The 22,165-nt window shown below is 38.1% G+C and overlaps 3 non-coding genes across 3 annotated transcripts; 1 reads left to right on the top strand and 2 right to left on the bottom strand.

The window, feature by feature from the left end:
* The first annotated feature begins 5,908 nt into the window (after positions 1–5,908).
* Positions 5,909–5,980, top strand: TRNAD-GUC (transfer RNA aspartic acid (anticodon GUC)). The gene has a single exon. It is a non-coding gene; the product is annotated as a tRNA-Asp (tRNA).
* Positions 5,981–18,270: 12,290 nt separating this feature from the next.
* On the bottom strand, positions 18,271–18,343 carry TRNAE-CUC (transfer RNA glutamic acid (anticodon CUC)). Its single transcript has one exon. It is a non-coding gene; the product is annotated as a tRNA-Glu (tRNA).
* An 860-nt stretch (positions 18,344–19,203) lies between these two features.
* Positions 19,204–19,276, bottom strand: TRNAE-CUC (transfer RNA glutamic acid (anticodon CUC)). The gene has a single exon. It is a non-coding gene; the product is annotated as a tRNA-Glu (tRNA).
* Between the last annotated feature and the right edge of the window lie 2,889 nt (positions 19,277–22,165).

Raw genomic sequence — 22,165 nt, 5'->3', positions numbered from 1 at the left:
TTTAACAGTAAAGTCTCCATTTGGAGATATCAAGGAAGACCACAAGTCCTCATGGTCCTCGAGATGAATGGAAATGATTAAAGCAGACAAAGATATAGAGTTTGAGGAAAGCTCCCTGTTTTGAGTTTGATTTTGATGTTCTTCTTCCACCATTGTAGCTACTGAAATTTCTCTTGGCCATCTGCTGAAGTCCTGATTTGTTGCTATAACTTGTGCTTGGTGTTGTTCCCAAGGATCGAATCAGAACGAAGTATTTCGTCCATTCCCTACCTTTCTTTCCACCATCTTCCTCAGCTGTGGGATAATGCTTGTAATGCTGTTCCAAATCCAAGATCCCCTTTTTTTCTGAGCCATTGGGTCGAAAACACTTCGATTCTTGAAATATTTAGCTTTGAAAATCCTTATCTAGAGTGCATCTGGGTTGGTGACTAACCTCCATCCCTGCTTGAGTAGCATTGCCGAATTGTAGTCTTCCATTTTCTTAAAACCCAGTCCACCCATCTCTTTCGGTTGACAACATTTGCCCCAAGAGATTTAGGTGTAATTGTTTACTTTTATTTGGGTGGCCATTCCAAAATCTTTGACAAATTGCATCAATTTTTTTGCACGTAGTCTTTGGAAATCTTAGACATTGCATTTGATATAATGCCATAGATTGGATGGAGGCTTGCATCAACACTCCTCTTCCCGCAAAGGAAAGATTGGAAGCCTTCCACTTAGTTAGCTTCATCGACATTCGATTCACCACAGTTTGTAGAGTTTTTGCTTTGGCTCTTCCAGGAATTAAGTTTGACCCCAAATATGTTGCTTCTCCTCTAATTTCCTGCACCTTTAGGATGGCCCTCACCGCATTTTTCTCACTTATCGGGACATTTCTGCTAAAGAAGATTTCGCTTTTCTCGAAATTTATCTCCTGTCCCATTAAGTCCGTGAACAATTCCAGAACTGCTTTTAAAGCTAGCACCTCCTCGGTATTCGCTTTACAGAATAGGAACGAATCGTCTGCAAAAAATAGGTGAGAAATTTCCGAGGCTCCCCTTCCCACTTTGATCCCACTTATCAGTTTCAGAGATTTGTACTCATCGAGGAGGCGAGAGAGGACCTCCATAATAAGTAAAAACAGATACGGGCTAAGGGGGCACCCTTGTCTGAGTCCTCGGGATCCCGAAAACCAGGAGAACGGTGACCCCTTAATCTTCACCGAAAAGGTGGGTGTAGAAATTAGCTCATTAATTATTTTACACCACCCCTCATCAAAACCCAAGAATTTAAAGATCTTGATTATGATGGATCTGTCAGCCTGATCATAAGCTTTAGACATGTTCAATTTGAGAGCAATGTACCCTTGCTTGCTACGTGTTTGGCGCATGAAATGGAAGATCTCATGAGCAATTATGATATTGTCCGTGATTTGTCTATTTGCCACGAAGGCTCATTGGCACGGGGAAATTAAGGCTGGTAATCACCTTCTCAGCCTTTTTGCCAAGATCTTAGCAATTATCTTATACGATACATTGCATAGGCTGATGGGTCAGAAATCCTTCACCACACAGGCATTGTCTTTCTTCGGGATGAAGCACAAAAGAGTATGATTTACTCCATGTGGTAAGATCCCATTAGTAAAGAAATCAGTCACAAATTTTACAATATCTGTGCAGATAAGGTCCCAGGACTTGTGGTAGAAAAAACCATTGAATCCGTCAGATCCAGGTGCTTTATGGGGTCCCATTGAAAACACCGCCTCCTTGATTTCAGCCAGATCCGGTATTGCAAAGAGCAAGTAACCACCCAAATTAATCCTTGGGAAAAGACTTTCTATAAAATCCGGGTCAAGGGTTTCCGAGGGCTGATAGAGCGTTTGCATATGTTTTGCGAACGCTCCGGCAATCTCACTAGGGGTTGAGAGCATCTTGCCTCCCTCATTGATTACAGAGATTCCTCTTCTATGGAGAATAATTTTGCAGTTAAGGTGATAAAATCTAATCTTTTCTTGTTGATTATGGAAATTCTGTCCAGACTTCTTGTTGCTTTTAGAAATGTTAATGCTTTTAATCCCTAATGCTTTTAAGGGGATTAAAATTGTTAGAGGTGCCCTTAAGATTTCCCATCTCTTTTTTGATGATGATACTTTCTTGTTTTGTTGGGATAATGTGAAGGTGCCCCTGAGATTGTCGATCTCTTTTTTGTTGATGATACCTTCTTGTTTTGTGGGGCTGATATGAACAATGTTCGTGTGATCAAATTGATTTTATAATTATTTGGTAACATTATTGGGCAGGTGATTAGCTTGGATAAGAGTGAAGTTTTTTCAGTAGGAATGTTAGTGCTACAGACCGAGCCAGACTTTTAGGAATTTTGGGAATCAAGGAAATGAAACCTAATGTTGTGTACCTAGGAACCCAGTTGGCTACCTCTAGTGCTAGGACCAAATGTTTGGAACCAATTTTAAATAAATTCATGACTAAGTTGGCAGGGTGGAGAGCCGAATCTTTGTCCTTTGCTGGGAGGGTTATGCTACTACAATCTGTGCTCCAATCACTCCCGCTCTACCAAATGCAGTTCACAATGTTTCCTAAAACCCTTTGTAGGAAAATGAACTCTCTTTGCCAAAATTTTTGTTGGGTAACCCTAAAGAAGGTAAGCATCTATTTTAATTGCTTGGTATAAATGTTGCCGACTTAAGAATCTTGGTGGTCATGGGTTCAAAAAGATGTAACTTATGAACACTGCTCTATTGCTTAAGTAGGGGGTGGAGACTTCTCACTGAACCTGACTCCATTTGGGAAAAATGTTTAAAAGCTAAATACTTCCCCGACACCTCAATTTTTTATCCGAAAGTAGCTAGAAAATGTGGTTCTAATTCTTGGAATAGCTTAAAACAAATTATACCTTCTCTTGCAAATATGGTTTTCAGGAAGGTGGGAAATGGTCATGACACCTTTTTCTGGTTGAATACTGGGTTCATACTACTGCAAATCATTAGATTGGGGAGGTCCAACCCATGTTTCAACCACGAAACACAAAGTTTGCGAAGTTATTGAACAAAGATCTCTTTTAATGACAAAGATCAATCAAACGCTCATCCCAACATTGACACTATTAATAGATAACATGACTCTTTTTGCAGATAATGATGTTTGGTCCTCTCTGATTTGTCAAAATGGAGCTTTCACCACTAAACTAGCTTATAATGTTTTGATTCGCTTTAGTTTTGATATCTTCTTGACTCCTATATCTGCCTAGTGGAAATTCTTTTGGAAAATTCAGATATACCCAAAATTTAAAATGTTTTTTTGGTGTTTGTTAAATACAGGCCTAACGGTCTAGGAGACTCTTTCAAAGTGGAAAACAATTCCAAACAATTGTATGCTATGTGGTGGTGCTGCGTTGAATTAGTTTGGCACCTTTCATGCATTGCATTGGGGCTAAATGCATTTGGGCAGCAGTCCCCCTAGGACTTCATATTGAAGATTTTACCCAAAATAACTTGCTCCAATTGTGTTTACATATTTTTTCTAATTCAAATCTTGGAAATCCTTACTTCTTTGGATGTTCATAGTGATGATGATCACTTGTTACGGAATATGAATCCTACCTAATGAAGTCATATTTGGTAAAGAAAACCCCGATCCTATTGACTTTAAAGACTATGCTCCTCAATCGAGGAAAATGTAGCCTCAAGACATGACAACGGACCTCCTCTTACTCAGGCAACTGATGAAAGACGCTCAATTTCTTCCATACCTGTCAAGCAAAATCAATGTGGCAAAGAATGCACATACCTTGGTACTAGACACAAGATGGAGGGCTATCAATCTACTCTTACAAAAAAAAAAAAAAAAAAAAAAAAAAAAAAAAAAAAAAAAAAAAAAAAAGAAAAAGAAAAGAATGAAAGAAAGGAAGAAAGAAAAAGAAGAAGAAGGAGGCTGCACACCCCCAACCAAGTGGGTTTTTGGCCTCCAGAATCATCATTTTGTATGACTCCAAATTTATTATCTCTATTACTGTGAGAAAGTTCTAATCTCCCCAGAGAAGCCATGCATATATAATTCTTGAAGGCTCCGGCAAAGATGAAACATTTATCAACTGGAATGTTGTCCAAGATTTCTCCCAACCAGATTTACTTACTATAGAAATTAATTAGCTATCTACAAATGCCACAGTGGTCACTGTTTCTACATTTAAAACCTAAAGTGAGTAATGCTGAAGCCATATCCCCCTCGAAGGTTACACCTCTCTACCTATCAACTGTGGCAACTCCTAGCACATAACGATGATAGAACAAAGACATGAGACAGCATTTTAGCAAAACTACGAAGGTGTTTAGCCTCATCTGAACAATGCAATCTTTGGTGGCCAACTGATATATTATCCTTCCTTTTAAATTTCTAATTAACCTCCAATATTTCTTTTCATGGCTAGCTAGTTTACACAATCTGGATCGTATGACCACTTACTGTGCTAGCTTCTTCTGCTTTTGCATTATGATCAGTTTGGGTGGGAGTTTTCTATGTGTTTCAAGGGGCTTTGGGGATACCCACCAGCCGCTTTTGCATTAGCAGCAGCGCACCATCTAAATGCATTTGTGGGTCTAGAACATATTACGCCACTGAATGAAACTTTACTCAATGGTCAGATTTGTTTTGTACTCTCCAAAATGCATCTGGGCCTTTGACTGCTCTCTCCCAAACAAAATCAACTTCGTTCAGGTCAAGAGAAATTGGCCTGCACCACATCGATCAGCAACAGCAGAAGAAACTCAATGAAGCATGCTGCCTACTTTGGTATTCCTAGATCACAGGGAACCAAGTCCAAATTCCAAAAGAGTGTGTCGTTGGTTAAGTAGGATATTTAGGGAGATTTACTCTATTGGAAGAATATTGTGTCATTAATTGTTTTATTTGGATTAGCTAACAGATCAGGCTGAGCCCAATTTTGCTTTCCAATTGTATTTAATTTCTGTGGTAGGAGTATTAATTTATATGTCAACTCGGTTTAGGCTCAGGGCAGGTTTGAATGGGTTAGGATTGTCAAGGACAAATTTACACCCCTACCTACAACCAACTCGTGTTTTTTGCCCTTTTCCCTTTTTTTTTTTTTTTTTTTAATATTTATATAGAAACTAGCATCTTTAGGAAGGTTGGATCTATTTGCAAATTTGTGTCTCATGTATGAATGGAGTAGTAAGATACGGGTTAGGGTTTAATAAAATTAACGAAAGTCCAACAAGATGAACCAGGGTTGCCAGGAAAACTAACAGGGTAAATTAGGGATTGCATGTGTATGATTTGTGATATCAAAACTTAGTGAGGGATTATAAGGAAAGTCAATGATTGAGTCCAGTGATGGTTAGGGTTAACAAGTGTGGGTTCAATGGTCTGATTGAATCTCGAAGAATTCTTGAATAGATCTTCAGTGTTGAATTTTTAAAATACACATATAATGATCTTAACCCACCCCCCCCCCCCCCCCCCCCAAAAAAAAAAAAAAAAAAAACCTATCTAATAGCAAACAAATGTTCTGGTATGATTTACCAGTCAATGTTAGAGATGCAAGTAGAAGCCAATATTGGAATGCCTCATCCATGGTGATGACCAATGCCTCAGTCATATGTTGTAGTATAACTTAATTGTGGGATGCCTCCTTAGAACAAAATTAGAGGTAGCCGTATTTAGACAAACTTCAAGATGAAGCATGGAAGAACATCGAGCAATAGTGATAAGTAGATCAACAAAATGGATCGGCATTCAAATTGTGGCATTTGAAGGTCTCTCATCTATATTGTATACAACAGTTACTACTAACTCAACTCTAGTATGATCATTACTCTGTTGTCTGTATTACTTTGGTACATCAATCATACCTAATTTATTTATATTTGTTTTTGTCAATTTTTAAAGCATCCGATGTCGTTGTAGTATAGTGGTAAGTATTCCCGCCTGTCACGCGGGTGACCCGGGTTCGATCCCCGGCAACGGCGTTTTTAGAGCTCTGTACTTATATTATTTTTCCTTTTATCAACACTAGTAAGAACGCACGTATAATGTGTTCTCAAATATAATTGTTTATCAGAGATTGTATCTTGGTCTAAAAGAAATCATGGACATAAATAAAATTATATATATGTACATGAAACTATTTTTTTATGCTACTATTGCTTATTCTTGAACTATAGACCTACCTTTACTTTATGATACGAGGAGGAAAATTATGAATTTTCTTTCTTCCCGAAATATAATTATATTGTTACAAGAAATTTAATTTTTTCCTTCTTTTCTGGATGAGGTATTCTTCTATAGGTTTTTTCTATCTTTTTAAGGGAATACTATGGTATAGTGGTTTCGATTATCAGTCTCATTTTCAGCCTATTTGAAACGGTTAGTAGATAAGCCATTTCTAGGGTTTGGTTCAAAATATAATAAACCCGCTCCAAATCGGCTTTGGATCTTAAGAAAAATGCAAATATTCAATTTGTGAGTACTACCAACCTTACTTTGATCATTGGTCTCAGCAATGCGGTCATACGTTATGGCCTTTAAGGTACTAATACGTGATCCTAGGTCTCCAAGGAGAACAATTAAATTTTTATATTTGAAGCAATCAGCGGTACCCGAATGAACTCTATGAATTTTGTCCTCCCTTATTCAATTCGTTTATCTATCTATTGCTCTCCCACAAGTCCACGACCCTTTCTCTTTTGAATATTTCCTCTAAATTTTATATGATTGTTCTTTTGTTGAATTGAGAGGGCTAATAACATAGACGGATGCAAAGGGAGTTCCTGATTTTTTTTGTCTTGAAATGGGCTTTAGCCTATCAAATTTCTATGAAGGATATCAAGAAGTTGAATACTTGATTCAAATGAGCCACAAGGGATAAAACCAAAAGAGGGGGGAAAAAAATAGACTCTTCACAAGTCCAAATAGCCTTTGCTCATGTGAGTTGTGTTGTTAGGGCTAACAATTAGCTTTACAAAGAATCAAGGTAAAACTTGATGATTAAAAAACTCTTTAACAACTAGAAACTAAAAAGAACAAAGATTTGAGAAAGAAGAGATTGTCATAGAAAGATAAATTGACCATACTTAGAGGGAATAAATATAAGATGATTTACAATTCAAATGTAGAAGTAGTTTTGACAATTAAATAAGATTACCAGCTATAGAGTTCCATCCAACTTGAACACTATTTATTGAATAGGAAAAATCTAGCAACAAACCTGAACTTCGGGACTCATCTCATTTACAAGAAGTTCTGACATAATTATTCTTGGCGAGGGCCCATTCCCATTTTCAGAAGATTGACTATTGGGAGGAGCAAACCAGGGAGCTTACAATTCTTTTGTGGGAAATCTCAGTTCCTCTTGAATTGTATAGCCGAAGTCAAGAAAAAACCTTGCCATAGAAACGAATCCATAACCCTCCACCTATCATGTTACGAATAAAGGAGGTCACTATAATGACGACCAAATTCTTAGAAGAACTTAGAGCTTCAGTAAATTTGAGTATGAGAAGAAAAGACGTACAGTCACTTTAGACTGAAATTCAATAAATTGAAAGGGGCAATACTAAAAGCTACAAAAATTTCCATGCTATTATCTGGAAACACAAACCATTAGCATGAAATATGGCCTTTTGACAGAAAGTAATTAAATTAATAGTCTAAATCTTCACCTACAATTTGACAAAATGAAATGGCATATCCCAATGTCCTAAAAAATGATTCAGCAAGATGATCATAAAAATTTTTACCACCATCAACTGAACAAACAATATCCAACATGGAACTTACAGTGGGATCCTGACTTAAATGGACATTCTCCAAAGTTCCCAGCATTGTCTTAAAGAATGATTCAACAACACCCCTGAAAAGACAACATTAGTTATTATAAAATATTCATCGAAGCAACAGGAAGGAATATTAAAATGAACTTAGTCCCAAACTATTTTATTGTTATTAAAGTAGAATACGATAAACACTGTTTACTTCTTCCTGAATTTCAAGGGTGACGAATCGAAGAACTCTTACCTATTCCAAGGGAAAGAAAATCACTCAAACAGAACTTCGGCAATTTCACGTTTCTGTGGTCTCACAAAAATTGGAGATTTAGAGGGAAATCTAAAAACATTAAACAATCAAAAAATATAGATCTAAAACATAACCAGTAATTAAAGCTAAAAAACTGAAGTTGAAACATTGAAACTAAAGATCTAAAACATAAAAAGGGATGTCTTGCTCGGAATTTAAGAAAAACAAATAGAATGGAGATATGACGACCGGTAAAATGAAGAAAAGAAGAAAAGTAGGGATGAAGATTCACCTGAGCCTTTATCTTCTGCTTCTTCTTCTTCTATATCCGTGGTGTCGTTTCAGGATCGATCAGTTGCCTCGCACACGAATTTCCACTCTGGTCAAGAACAAGAAAAAACGTGCAGTCAAATTAAAACTGAACCGGAATTCCAAGAGATTTAAAATGTTGGAAAAAAAATATAATTTAAAAGAAAATAAATAAAGAATTTTAAGATGTTGGATATCTTTGCATTATTTATTACCAATAGTGCTGCTTCACAATAATTTCAAGAGATTTGAAAATATGCAAGCTAACTTTTTAAATTAATTTGTGTTTAAAGACGGTTTCTATTTCCAATCGGGAGGGGTAGATATGATAGTATTAAGGGAATGAAGAGATGGAGGAGAGAGAAACTCTGGAGAAAGAAGCTTTGGAGAAAGATGGTGCGCATAGGTCTTCGGATAGGGCTGCTAATGGCTTCTCTCAGAAGATGGACGGTGGGAGATCTTACGCTGGGGTGGTAGGGACTTCCATTATGCCTGAGATTGATTCCCTCCCATCCCCTATGCAGGCTGGATCTTATCGGCGTATTGTTATTCCTCAATCTGAGTATGAGTTGCAGCGTACTCAATTTCGTTTCTCCTTGATTGGGAGGGCAAACTTTCGTCAGACAACAATGGATGCTTTACGTGATATAGCTTCTAAATCATGGAAACTGAAACAAGGAGTTTCTTTTCATTCCTTGGGAAAGGGTTTCGTGATTTTTCAATTTAGATGTGAGGAAGATTTGTTAGAAGTTTGGAGAAGAGGTGTCCGGAATATTGGCAATCAATCGATTCGATTCCAACGTTGGCGTCCGGATTTTAACATTCATGCTCCTCAACCGTCTGCCAAACTGGTTTGGATTCGTTTCCCTGATCTTCCTCTTGAATACTGGCATGCCAAGGTATTACTTTCTATTGCTAAGACAGTAGGTCGTCCTATTTCTTTAGACCGTCGTACTCGTCTTGGTTCTGCGGGACATTACGCAAGAATTTTGGTGGAATTAGAATTGGAAGCTGAGCGTGTGTCTGAAGTTCAAATAGAACGCCTTGAACCTGGTTCTACACGTGTTTTCAGCTTCATTCAAAAGGTGATCTATGAGGATGGAATTCAAAGATGTTTTCGATGCAATCGAGAAGGTCATTTGGGCAAAAATTGCAATGTTAATATGCCTTCGGCTAAAGAGAAGTTTGTTCCTGATCACTTGGCGCATGAAGATGCGGTTCTGAATGAAGGTCCTAATTCTATTAGGATTGCAAAGACGCTGGAGTTTGAGGGTGAGAGTAATTCGTCCTCTCAAGTGGTTCATGCGGCTTTAGTGGAGGCAGGGCTAGTGGACTCTCCGTCGGCCAATGAGAATTTAGTTAATTCTTTTTTAAATCAAGGGGTTTCTGATAATGAGGTGTTGGTTTTGGGTAAGGACTCTTCTTCGAATCATTCTTCTTCGAATCCTAGCCAAGAGAGCGACCCTTTTGAAATTCAAAAAATCCTTGATGCGGATAAGAGTTCTAAATCTCATGGAAACCTTCTTTTGGTTTATGGTTTTGATTTTCAAAATGGTGTGGTTATTGGTTCGGCCACAAATTTTGAATTTCAAAAATCCTTAGATGTAGATAAGTGTTCTAAGTTTATTGGTAACTCTCCTTTGGAGAGTTCACTTGTGGGACCCGAAGATAAGATTGACGATTGTGATTCAGCCAAGCATTTTGAATTTCAAAATGTCCATGTTTCGGGTAAGACTTCTATTCAAATTGAAAACCTTAAGTTGGGGGATTCATTGGTGGGACCCAATGATAAGAATGAAGGGTGTGATTCAGCCAAGCATTTTGAATTTCAAAATGATCATGTTGCGAGTAAGACTTCTATTCAAATTGAAAACCCTACTTTGGGGGATTCATTTGTGGGACCCATTGATAAGAATGAAGGGTGTGTTTCGACCAAGCATTTTGAATTTCAAACAGGTCATGCTGCAAATAAGAGTTCTATTCTACTTGAAAACCTTAATTTGGGGGATTCATTGGTGGGACCCAATGCTGTAAATGCACTAAGAGGTTCGACCAAAGAAGGAAGGTATTTTAGAGAGAAAGGGGCTGACGTGGCAACTAGGGAGAATGCGTTGGACTCTAGTGGGGCCCAAAAGAGTTCGGCCATATTTGATAATGATGGAACGCTGCAATTGGAAGTTGTTCCTCCTCCTTCATCTTCTATCTCAATGAGGGATGAAGGCTCTCCTCGTCGGAAGCCTGGTCGTCCTAAGAAGGCTAATGCAGTGAAGAAAGTGACTACAAGTAAAAAGGGTTTGTTGGCAGAGGAATTCAAGAAGGTAGATGCTGCTTTAGGGAAAGTCTCTACAGTAAATAAGAGCCTCTCATTGGGAGAGGAAAGTCTTTGCTTTGTAATCGTTGATATGAAGCTTTTCTTCTGGAATATTCGCGGCATTGGTAATGCGTCTGGTAGGAGGGCCCTTAAAATGCTGTTAATGACTCATCAACCAGACATTTTTTGTGTCGCTGAACCAAAAGTGGATGTTAGTAAGTGCCCAATTCTCTTTATTAATAGATTGGGATATTCTTCTAATTTTGTGTATAATTTTTCAGCGGGAGAAAGTTCCGAATCTTTGGGTCTTTTGGAAGAGAGAGTTGCAGCGGCCCTCTCTTTTCTCTCTTCATCCGACCAACAACTCTCTCTTCAATTCAAGTGGCAAGGTGTCCAATTTGGTCTATCAGTGGTTCATGCTTGTTGTGATAGATCTGATCGCAGACTGCTTTGGGAGGATCTTATTGCTCTCCCTTTGTCTAGCTTACCATTTTTTGTTATGGGGGACTTTAATGCAGTGTTACGGGTGTTTGAAAGGAGGGGTTCAAGCAGATTCCAATTGGGTGCAGCAGCTGATTTTCAGGCTACCATTGATGCTTGTGAGCTTTTTGAAGTTCCATCTTCGGGTAGGAAATTTACATGGTCAAACCAACGCAAAGTTGGTAATGTTCGTTCGGTCCTTGATAGAAGTTTCTTCAATGCCAGATGGTTAGAGTTGTTTGGTGATTCTAAACAGATCACTTTTCCGACACACTCGTCTGATCACTCTCCGATTTGTGTTTTTGTTGACAAAGGTGTCAAACCAGTAAACTCTCCTTTCAGGTTCAATAATTTTTGGATGACTGATGATTCTTTTTTGGAGGTGGTTCGTTTGGCTTGGGTGGAACCGATTGTTGGTGATCCCATTTTTGTACTAGCACAGAGATTGAAGAATGTTAAGCAGCGTCTTAAAGCTTGGGCAAAAATGACATTTCCTAATCTTTTTATTGAAGTACAGCAAGCACAGAAAGATCTAGCATCCTTTCAAACTAATATTGATCAACTTGATATGACAAATGAATATTTTGATCAAGAGGCTTCCTTGAAGTCAAAACTTGTACAAGCAATGGATCGTTTGGACTCTCTTCTTCGGCAGAAAGCAAAGGTCAGGTGGTTGAAGGAGGGAGATAGGAATTCAAAAATTTTCCATCTCTCTACTAAACTTAGAAGGAATAAAAACTCTGTTAAATCTTTGCGAAGAATGGATGACACTTGGATCGGTTGAACTACAGGATTATGTGGTGACTTACTTTGAAAACTATCATAAAGTGGGTTCCTACTTGGGACACCCAGAGTTGTTGTCTGTGATTCCAAAAGTGCTGATGGATGATGATTGTTTATTACTTGAAGGTTTGCCCTCTAATGAGGAGATCAAAGGAGTGGTATGGGACCTAGATCCTGACAGTTCTCCAGGACCAGATGGCTTTCCGGGAAGTTTTTTCCGCAAATGCTGGGATATTGTTTCAGCCGATTTTGGGGCTGCTATTCGATCCTTCTTTCGAAAAGGAAAACTTCCGAAAGGGGTAAATAATTGTTTTCTCACTTTAGTTCCCAAGGTGGAGAATGCAGCTACACTGGACAAATTTCGGCCTCTATGTATGGGGAATTTTTTTTGCAAAACATTGTCAAAGATAATGGCTTCTCGGCTGAGTCCTCTTTTGCCTAAGCTTATTTCTGAGGAGCAAGGAGCTTTCCAGAAAGGTAAGATGATTTCTGAAAATATTCTTTGTCGCTTCTGAACTTACAAATATTTTACATTCTTCTGTTAGAGGGGGAGGGATGGGAATTAAGATTGATATTATGAAGGCTTATGATACCCTATAATGGGAGTTTTTATTCTTGGTCTTCAAGGCTTTCGGATTTTCAAATAGATGGGTTGGCTGGATTCATGAGATGCTTCAATCTACTAGAATCTCAGTTTTATTGAATGGGGGACCAGTTGGATTCTTTGGAGTTGAGAAAGGGCTTCGGCAAGGGGACCCTTTATCTCCTCTTCTTTTTCTTCTTGCAGAAGAGGTACTATGCAGGGGCATTCATTCTTTGATAGCTGCTGGTAGATTGAGAGCTTTGCCAGGTCCCAGGGGAGTAGAAGTTCCTTCCGTTCTGATGTATGCTGATGATATTTTTATTTTTTCAAATGCTTCTTTATGTTATGTTAAAGTTTTGAAAAATTTCTTATCGAAGTATCAAGAATTTTCGGGTCAACATATTAGTTTGGAAAAGAGTAAGCTTTTTCTTGGACGTGTGCCTCCTAGTCGAAAACAGAAAATTGTGGACATATTAAATATCCCAATTGCTCTCTTTCCTACTCGATATCTGGGGATAGATATTTTTAAAGGAAGAGTTACTCGTGTCAGATTGCTGTCAGTTTTAGACAAGATTAAGAATCGGCTACAAGGGTGGTGTGGAAAGCTGTTATCTTTGGCAGGTAGAGTGGAGTTGGTACGTTCAGTTATTTCTAGCATGCCAATTCATAATTTTTCAGTGTACTGGTGGCCTAGCTCTATTATTTCTCAAGCAGAGGCTTGGATGCGTAACTTCATTTGGACAGGGAGTATAGAGGCTGTGAAGAAGGTTACAGTGTCTTGGGAAAAAATATGTACTCCAAAATGTGAGGGTGGTTTGGGTATTCGAAGATTAAGAGATGTCAATTTTGCTTCCTTATGCAAGTTGGCTTGGACAATTAAACATAAACACTCTGTTTTTGCTCATTTTTTTAAAGGGGAAGATGGTGGACAAAAGGGGAAATTTAAAGATTTATGGGCAGCAGTCCTCTTTGATGTTGGGATTGAGGAAGGTTTGGGGTTTTGTTCAAGCTAATGAACGGTGGTCAGTTGGGAATGGTCAGAATATAAATTTCTGGTTTGACAGATGGTTGGGGAATTTTACCATTGCAGACTATGTTGGTATTCCTCTAGATTTAGAGGGTCATTTGAAATTGACTGTTGCAGATTGTTTACAGCAAGGGGAGTGGATATTTCCATCAGTGGACAATGCCAAATTTCAAGAGGTAATCTCTCTTATTATGTTATATCCTGTACCTTGTGCTGGTTTTGTTGATGTTTGTCATTGGCAAGGTTAAGTGGGGGGAGAGTTTAGTTTTCGATCGGCATGGGATCTCTATCGTAGAAAAGGAGAACAATTGGAATGGGCTAAAAGTATTTGGAAGATTTCTTTGCAACCTAGACAACAAGTTTTCTGTTGGAGGCTTTTTCATGATAGGCTACTTGTTGAAGCCTTGTTGACTCGGAAAGGGATTATGCTGGCCTCTCGTTGTAATCTATGTGGTAAAGCTTCAGAGGACATAGGACATCTCTTTCTTCACTGCTCATTTTCACGTGGATGTGGAGAAGCTTTTGCAGCAAAGTTTGGTTATAGTTGGACAGTAAAAGATTCGATTGTAGAGTCGTTCAAGGCTTGGAAACACCAGGCTTCACAGTCTCCTTTACAGACTGCTTTGATTAATGGATGTTGTTTGCTTTTTATACTTTCTTTGGATGGTCCGCAATCAAATCCGGTTTGAAAATTTAAATTTCAGGACTGATGAGGTGATGAGTTTAATTTTTTCAGACTTAGTACAGTTTGGCTTTAAAATGGATGGAAGAAAAGTAACTCCTACCATTTTTTCGGATGCAAGAAGACTGGGCCTTCACTTCTCTATTTTTAGTGTTGCTCCTCCACAAGAAATTTTTTGGTGTCCTCCTGCTGTAGGTTGGGTTAAACTAAATATTGATGGGTCTTCTTTAGGCAATCCAGGAAGGTTTGGCGGTGGAGGAGTCTTTCGAAATGAAGTTGCTGCGGTGGTTTTCAATTTCAGTATTTTTTTAAATGTTAAAACCAACTTTGAGGCTGAATTGGAAACTTTCATTCACGGATTACGTTGGGCAAGGCATTTACAAATTAATAAGCTTTGGGTAGAAAGTGATTCAAAAGCTGTGGTGACTTTAATACAGCAGAAGAAAATACCTTGGTATATCTTTCATATGTGGAGAGAGTTACAAGAATATTTGTTGACTATAGATTGGAAGATTTCACATTGCTATCGTGAAACTAATATAGTGGCAAATTTTTTGGCAAATTCGACAGCTAGAACAGGAGTTTCTGATATTAACATTCCTTGGTCAACTTCAATCCTTAATGAACTTGATATGGATGCCTCTAGACGTCCTAGATTTCGTTTTATAAGTTAGTGGTTTCTAATCTAAGCAGGAACCAGTGAGGAAGGGTGTATTGGGGGCAACAGTTGTTGCGGGTAAGGGAGGTTGGTTCTTTATACGGTATTAATTGATGTATTTTTAATATTTCTTCTTCACTTAATATAATGATCATTTTAGCGAAAAAATGATAGTATTAATTTCAACTAATTATTCATTAATAATAATTCTAACTATTAATTAAATTTGTAAATGAAATTTACAATTAATTTGTATTTATAGACCGTTTGTATTTCCAATAGGGAGGAGTAGATATGATAATATTAATTTCAACTAATTATTCATTAATGATAATTGTAACTATTAATTATATCTGTAAATGAAATTTACAATTTCGGACATCATTTATTAGTGGCTTAAAGTTCTAATTAATTGAATACATATGGGTATTTAAGAAAACCGAAATATAGCTGTGTCCTTTGAGTTCATGCTTTTATAATAGTAATATGATATAAAAGCAACTCACTCACTCTCTACTTCCTTCACAGTTCACACACACACACTAATTAATCGATCCTTCTTCGCTCGGTTATACTTATAAGTGAGGATAAAATGAAGGTTCTATGAAAATTAAAGCTCATCATCTTCCTTCGCTCCCTGAACTGATCACCAGTAGAAATGAAGTCTCTTAGAACTCCCTTACTATCTGTTTTCGATCGATTCCCCCTTCCCCCTCCTCCCCCTGCAAGTCTGCCCCCACCTCAAAGTGAGGTTGATATTGTGATCTGCACCTCCTCCGGCAACCTAGATTTCTTGGAAACATGGAGGACATTCTTGGAGCCTCATCACTTGATAATAGTTCAAGATGGAGATCCCACCACAGCCATCCAAATCTGGGCCAAAGGCTTCCTGCATCCCCATTAATGATTCTGCCTGCCGTTGCTTCGGATTCTTGGTTTCCAATTATAATTAATCTCTTTCTTTAATTATTCTTGCTGCTATTTAAGTTTCACCATACAATGAGATCAATAGTAGCTACTGGCTAGCTATATAGATTATTATCTTACGATGAAACAAAAGAGATCAGATCGGTCAGAATGAAATTCTTAAAACCCAGATTGGTCTCCTGCAGTTAAATTCATATGAATGATTGATCGATCATCCCATGGCCCATTTACATGCAAGTTTGAAAACGGGCAGGAGATCAGGGCGGATTAAGAATCAATGTAATTAACCTTAGTTCCCTCTCAAATTTCATTTAATATTAGTTGTTTTCCTAGTGGAATGCACAACTGTTCAGAGTTGTTATAAAGAGCTCGCAAAGCAAGTGAAGGAAAAGCTTAGTCATGTCGATTCTCATTTTAATGAGTTGGGAGATGCAATGATGAGATGGATTGAAGCCTGGGAGGAACTCAGTCCACCACCACAATCACATGATACAACACTACCCGATGATTCCAGCATCATTGAAGCTGCCATGGCGAAGCTAGCTAGCCAACTCTCTGAACACAAGCAGCCATTAATATGTCCTATTTTACGACTTGGTAGTTCCCCATCAATCGAAACCTTTGATTTGTTATTTTCTTTTTAATTGGATTTAGATGGTTGAACTAAATAGTTAGTTGCCTAGCTGCTTGTTTTAGCTGAAAATAGATTCGAGTTGCAGTTGCTTTAATTAGTTGAAAAATATATAGATTGTTGATCTGCTTTCTTTGTTGAATACATGTAGATTTTGAGCTATTAATACTGGGTTTGTCATTTTAGATGAATATGTATAGATTTTGAGCAATTAGCTGATGTTTCATCACAACTATTCACAAGGGTTAAGGGTCCCTTTTTGGGTACTGTTAGTTGTAAACTTGTAATCTCTAAGTACTCCAATATTTTGTGAGAAGTGTGAGAAAAAAAAGAGAGAAAAAATAGGAATAAAAGAAGAGATTCATGGAATAAAAATATAAGAGAGAATATAGGGAAAATTCATAGATCGTGAGTTAGTTTTTTAATTAGAATTTAACTTTTATTCCTTAAGACTAGGGAATTTTAATGATAATCTTTAGATAATGATTAAGAATGACATTTATATCCATCATCTTTATCTTAAATTTTTACTTTTAATTTTTGGAGGGGGCCAAATGGTGGTATTTCACATGTAAAGTGAGAGAAATAAGGAAAAATATTGGAATTTTTAAAATTTCAATCGGGGGCATGGCCCCCTACGGCCCCGCCACTGAATTCACAAGGGTTAAGGGGAATGTACTGTGTGTCGGCAATATATCGCCGACACTTATATCGCTGACACACGGCGATTTATCGTGGTGTCGCTAGGGGGCGACATGAAATCCCCCAGCGACACGAAACTTCCTTTTTATCGACTATTTATCGCCGATAACAGTCGACTTTTCGCCCAGAAATCGGCGATATCGCCGATCGTCGACTTCCCTAACGACGGGTACAAGAGCGTCCTCACTCAGCACATAAGAACCGGAGTTGTCACTGAATCCCAGTGGGTATGCGTCGTTGGAGACTGAAGAGGAGGCCAGGGAGAGGACAACGAACGCCAACATTTCAAAGCAGCAAAGAAGAATCGAGGGAGCTTTCATTTGGGAATCCATGGTGGAAGAAGCAACGAAATAACGAAGTGTCGAGTGTCGAGTCTAGATTCATCTGCAAGCAAAGAGATGAACACTGAACTGCTTCTGTAAACAGAGACAAAGAGGCAAAAATGAGATTGCCTCCCTGTAATGATGAGGCCCTTTCAACAATTCTCTTTTCTCTTCCCCTTCCATGTAAATCTCCAAGGAATTGTCTACTCCAAAACCCTAATCAGTTCTCATTTTGTAGGAATCCGCTATTGGTTCTTGACTGTTGTTATCTTTCTATTCTCTCTCTCTGGATTATTTATATCACTGCAACTAGAGAACACCTGGAGCAACAACCGTGCTTCCAGAACTTGAAGAAGCCATCAGTCGTCGAACAAATTCAGACAACAACGAGACGAGGAAGTGGAATAAACAGGAAATAAAGAGATCAAGGCGGAGGGAGGGAGCTTTAAGCCTTTAACAACCAAAAAAAAGACAGCACACATGGACTCTGCAACCCAGTCTCTTTCTGGCCAAAACCCACAATGCCCAGTTCCTCTGCCTTCAACCTCCGCATGTCTCCAGCAGTCTAGATGATAAAAAAAGTCGATTTTGGTCTTCATCGTGGCTGGCACTGAAGCATCTCTTCGAATGAAGCCGGAAGCACTGAAACCCATTTCAAGGATTTTGGTCTTCGAAAAATCGCTCGACATTTCAGCAATTGTCGCCATGTCAATGGTGTTGCCAGCCACCGTTGTCGCCATGTCAATGGTGGCAGCCACCGACACGGCGACTGAAGTCGCCCTATCTTTCATCCCAAACAATCATCCCAAACAAATAAAAACTTAAAATTCCGTTGCCGGGACTTGAACCCGGGTCTCTCGGGTGAGAGCCGAGTATCCTGACCAACTAGACTACAATGGATAACTGATGTGAAGTAGCAGAAGCAGTATGCTATGCAAGTCATGTCTTAATACAAATTCCTTCCTAAATTTCTTTTACCTTTGGTTTTCGTGTGTGTACATCAAGGTTCGAAATTTTGCCCTGTGTCGCCCACAGACATAGCAACATAGGGTGAAATTTCAGGTGACATTTGGAGGGGTGTCGATGAAAAATCGACCCCCAGTTTTGAGGGGTATTTGGGATCATTTTGGCTTGCATTTTGTCGTGTAACTTAATTTGATGCCAATAAAGACATTGAGAGTGTTATTTTGACCTAAAACATTACCTAAATTAATGTTCTTGATTGACAAATGCTTGATTGTATGCTTGTGAAACTAGAAAGTTTGAAAAACTCATATAAACCAATGTAAACATGCAAAGAGAATACACGTACACAATTAGTGAAGAGAAATATTAAAGTTTACAATTCATTATACAAGTACATAGAGTCATCCAATCATCTCAAATATCAAACTTTCAATACCAAGTATTGTGCCTAGGTGGATCCAACTCCCCTTGACTGTCCTCTGTTCAATTGATAATGGCAATCACCCCCCCCCCAACCAATTTACATATTGATTCCATCTCATTTGATACTGATAGTTGTCCAGATAGTCCTGAATTGTAGTTCTATAGCAGTCATTTTCTGCCTCCAAAAGAACTCCCCTGTGAGGGAAGTGAGAATAATGGTTACATGTGAGAGCCAAAAAAAAAAAAAAAAAAAAACTCACAGATTTGTGCAAAATCCTGCTTAATCAACAAAAACAAAGTGACATCTGACAATAATGAAGCAAGATGTATTGTAGATGGGGTAAAAAAACAAAATTTACGTATAACATAAATTCCGTTGCCGGGACTTGAACCCGGGTCTCTCGGGTGAGAGCCGAGTATCCTAACCAACTAGACTACAACGAATGATTGATTTGAACCAGCAAGCAATATCTTTACCACAATACCTGTATAAGTCATGCCCTTACTTCATCCCTTGAATACAAGTTCCTTCCTCAATTTCTTCTTTTATCTGTGGTTTGTGTGTGTATATACGGTCACAGATTTATCAGACCAAAAAAAAAGAAGTTTGTATGAAACTAAGAAAACGTTTAATAATAATAAAAAAAATAAGAAGTTTGTTGCAAAGAATACTAACGTAAGTACAAATCAGAATTTAATGGAAATGTTAATAATAATAAAAGGATTTGTTATTATTGCAAGAAAGAGGGACATATTAGAAAGTATTGTAGAGAGAGGTTTCAAAAGATACAAAATGAGAATGGAAATGAGAGAATGGAAGCTACACATGTAGTTGATGTGACTAGTGATGCACTAGTGGTTTTCCCTTGTAGTGATCATGATGCTTGGATCTTAGATTCAGGCTGTACCTTTCATATGACTCCTAGAAAGGAGTGGTTTATCACTTTTGAGTCCATTATAGGTTGTAAGGTGTTGATGGGTAATGATCATGCATGTGATGTTGTGGGGATTGGATCAATTAGACTAAGATTGAATGATAGGACTGTTAGAGATCTAGAAAAGGTGAGACATGTACCTGGACTTAGGTGAAACTTGTTGTCCTTGAGTTAGTTTGATTCTAGGGGTTTTCATTATACCTCTAGGGATGGTTCTTTTAGGGTTATGAGGGGTAATAGTGTAATATTAAATGCTGATTTGAAGAATGGTTCATATTTCTTAAATGGAAGTGTGATTTTAGGGGCTGCATCAGTCTCTAGTGGGGTTCTTAGTGAGGTGGAGCTTTGGCATAGAAGATTGGGTCATATAAGTAGTAAGGGACTTGGACACTTGTATAAAAGTGGTCAGATAAGCCTTAAGAAATTTAGCCCTTTGACTTTTTGTGATGTGTGTGCCATGGGTAAGCTCCATAAGACTAAATTTCCTCATTCTTCATATAAGACCTCTCATGTGCTTGAATATATACATTCTGATTTGTGGGGAAGTCCAAATGTACCATTGTCTCTTTCAGGTGCCCAATATTTCTTGTCTATTATTTATGATTACTCTAGAAAGACTTGGCTATATCTTCTTAGAGATAAATCAGCTGTCTTTGATAAGTTTCTAGAGTGGAAAGTTTTGGTTGAAAATCAAACTGAGAAGAAAATCAAGAAAATTAGAACTGATAATGGTCTTGAATTTGTGAATGAAAAGTTTCTGATTTTTTGTAAGGAACATTGTATTACTAGACATAGAACATGCACTTATACTCTTCAGCAGAATGGAGTGGCTGAGAGGATGAATAGGACTATCATGGATAGAGTTAGATGCATGTTGATCGAATCTGGCCTAAGTAAGAAAATTTAGGTTGAAGCTGCTAGTACAGCTTGTTATGTCATTAACAAATCTCATTTTTCCTCAATTGACTTTAAAATACCTGATTTTAGGTGGAGTAATGTACATGCTGATTACAATGTGTTAAAACCCTTTGGTTGTGTTTGTTTTGTTCACCAAAACAAGGGTAAACTAGAGCCTAGGGGTAGGAAGTGTGTCTTCCTAGGGTATCCTTTAGGTGTTAAAGGATATAGGCTTTGGTGTTTACAAGAAAAGAAGATTGTAATTAGTAGAGATGTTAAATTCAATGAATTTGAATTTCTGAAAGTTGATTCATCTAGTGTTAGATCTAATTCCAATGAGCTAGACAAGACCATATTTGAGGTGAAGTTAGGGGATAAATCTGAAACTGAAATTGATGAATCTAATCCTAAGGTTGATGATGATGATCTAGAAGCTGGTAGTGGTTCTTTAGAGGTTAAAGAAGAGCTTAAAGATGAGGATCCTTTAGATGGTTATTTATTGACTAGAGATAGGTCTAAAAGAGAGATTAAGAGGCCTTCTAGATGTGCTAATATGTGTGAATCTAATTCTAGTTCAAATCTGTTTTCTTATGCTCTTAATGGGGCTGACTAGCTTGAGGGATGTGAGCCTAGGACCTATAAAGAGTCTCTTGAATTGGGGACAGCAAGCATTGGCTTGTTGCCATGAAAGATAAAATGGAATCTTTGATGAAAAATCAGACTTGGACTCTTGTTGATAGACCCAAAGGAAAGAAGCTAATTGGTTGTAAGTGGGTTTATAAGTTTAAGGCTGGTATTCCTGGTGTAGAACAACCAAGGTATAAGGCAAGATTAGTAGCTAAGTGTTGCAAAATGCCAAGTCAGCATTTGCCACATTAGTCTCAAATCAGTTTTGATGATGACAAACACTCTACTAATGTTTTCATAAAGATATGTTTTTTTGTCCAGCTCATCACTGCAGAAAATCTCGATGTAAATATCCGGTTCAAAGAAAATTCCGGAGAGTCAAGCTCAAGATCAAACCATCTTAGACAAAGAACCAAAGTCAAGAGGAGAGCATCAAGATCACTGATCAAGATCAAGTCAAAGACCAAGTCAAAGATCAAGACTTAGGCTAAATCAGGGCTTAGGACACCTTTGCATATACACACATGTAAATACATCCATAATATGTATTCATGTTACTAGAGCGACCTAGGACGTGTTAGTACAGCGCTTAGGATTGTCAAAACGATCTAAAAATCCAAGCCATATCCCAGCCCAAAGTTGTTTAGAAAAACAGAGCTCAGACGGATGTCCGTCTGAGCAGACGGATGTCCGTCTATTTTCATAACTCTGTTTCTCAGAAACAACAGAAGTTCAGCCGGATGCCCGTCTGAACCAGTCCAGGGCAGACGGATGACCGTCTGAACAGAAGGACGTCCGTCTGTTTTCATAACTCTGTTTCTCAGAAACAACAGAAGGCCAGATGGAATTTCCATCTGGCAGACGGATGCCCGTC

Source organism: Hakea prostrata, chromosome 8 (assembly GCF_041222555.1).
Source record: "Hakea prostrata isolate BN-2017 chromosome 8, UWA_Hpros_2, whole genome shotgun sequence".
NCBI lineage: Eukaryota > Viridiplantae > Streptophyta > Magnoliopsida > Proteales > Proteaceae > Hakea > Hakea prostrata.
The sequence above is the reverse complement of the archived record's forward strand: the minus strand, read 5'-3'. Positions and strand labels throughout refer to the sequence as shown.